The following is a 2068-nucleotide window of genomic DNA, read 5'->3' on the forward strand; positions in this document are numbered from 1 at the left end:
TAGGTGGGTGGGTGGATGGATGGATGGATGGATGGATGGATGGATGGATGGATGGAGAGTGGGTGAATGGATGCATGAGTGGGTTGGTGGATGGATGGATGATGGGTGGGTAGATGTATGTATGTATGAATGGATGATTTGATACGTGGCTGGGTGGATGGGGAGGTGGAAGGATAGATGAAAGGATGGATAATTTGGGGACAAGATAAGATTCGGGCTGAAGCTGGGACTGATGACAACTGTCCCTATCTCCTGCTAGAGCTCAGGGCTCCAGCCCACGATCTTTCCGGAGAGAAGCTGCCCCCTCTTTGAGTCTGGCTAGCACTGCTCTCTGCTGGCCACCGCGGAGGTTGCAGCCAGCCCACCAACTCCCAGTGATGGAAAAACAGCGCTGTAGTCAAAACCATTCTTCCTTTGTCTTTTCTTTCTTTTTTTTCTTTTTGTGATAGAGTCTCCCTCTGCCACCCAGGCTGGAGTGCAGTGGCCGGATCTCGGCTCACCGCAAGCTCCGCCTCTCAGGTTTACGCTATTCTCCAGCCTCAGCCTCCCGAGTAGCTGGGACTACAGGCGCCCGCCACCTCGCCCAGCTACTTTTTTTGTATTTTTTTTTTTTAGTAGAGACGAGGTTTCACCATGTTAGCCAGGATGGTCTCGATCTCCTGACCTCATGATCCACCTGTCTCGGCCTCCCAAAGTGCTGGGATTACAGGCTTGAGCCACCGCGCCCGGCCTTTTTTTGTATATTTTAGTAGAGACGGGGTTTCACCTTGTTAGCCAGGATGGTCTCGATCTCCTGACCTCGTGATCCGCCCGTCTCAGCCTCCCAAAGTGCTGGAATTTCAGGCTTGAGCCACCACGCCCCGCCAAGTTAAACATTTCTTAAATGCCCACGCATACAGAAAACAAAAGGACAAAGTCCCAATACCATTGAATTTATGTTCAGGTGGGAGAAGGATAATAATAAACAAAATAACTAGGTAGAAAATAGAGAGTGTTGGAAAGTAGGGGAAAAGTCCAGTAGAGAAGGGGGCAGGGAGCATGATGGGGACTTAATTTGGTTTTTTTTTTTTTTTTTTTGAGACAGAGTCTCACTCTGTCACCCAGACTGGAGTGCAGGGGCACAATTTCAGCTCACTGCAACCTCCGCCTCCTGGGTTCAAGTGGTTCTCCTGCCTCAGGCTCCTGAGTAGCTGGGATTACAGGTGTGTGCCACACCCGGCTAATTGCTTTTTTTTTTTTTTTCCCCGAGACGGAGTCTCACCCCATCACCTGGGCTGGAGTGCAATAGCGTGATCTCGGCTCACTGCAACTTCCACCTTCTAGGTTCAAGCAATTCTCCTGCCTCAGCCTCCAGAGTAGCTGGGACTACAGGGGCCTGCCACTGAGCCCGGCTAATTTTTTTTTTTTTTTTTTTGTATTTTTAGTAGAGGCAGAGTTTCACTATGTTGACCAGGCTGGTCTTGAACTCCTGACCTCATGATCTGCTCGCCTTGGCCTCCTAAAATGCCAGGATTACTGGTGTGAGCCACTGCACCAGGCCTGCCTGGCTACTTTTTGTATTTTTAGTAGAAGCAGGGTTTCACCATGTTGGCCAGGCCGGTCTAGAACTCCTCATCTCAAATGACCCACCCACCTTGGCCTCCCAGAATGCTGGGATTACAGGCGTGAGCCACCACGCCTGACTGTTGTATTTTTGCTTGTTTATTTGTTTGTTTTGAGAAGGAAGCTTGCTGTGTCACCCTGGCTGGAGCACAGTGGCAAGGTCATGGCTAACGGCAGCCTCAACCTCCTGGGCTCAAGTAATCCTGCCACCTCAGCCTCCCAAGTAGCTGGGAACACAGGGGCATTACATGCCCAGCTAATTTTTGTATTTTTTGTAGAAACAAGGTTTTGCCTTGTTGCCCAGACTGGTCTTGAATTGAATTCCTAGGCTCAAGAAATCCACCTATCTTGGCCTCCCAAAGTGCTGAGATTACAGACATGAGCCACCGCCCCTGGCAATCCTTATAGGCCAGCTTACACTCTTCCTTCCTTCCTTCCTTCCTTCCTTCCTTCCTTCCTTCCTTCC

The sequence above is a fragment of the Piliocolobus tephrosceles genome, chromosome 21 (genome assembly GCF_002776525.5).
Source record: "Piliocolobus tephrosceles isolate RC106 chromosome 21, ASM277652v3, whole genome shotgun sequence".
NCBI classification, from domain to species: domain Eukaryota; kingdom Metazoa; phylum Chordata; class Mammalia; order Primates; family Cercopithecidae; genus Piliocolobus; species Piliocolobus tephrosceles.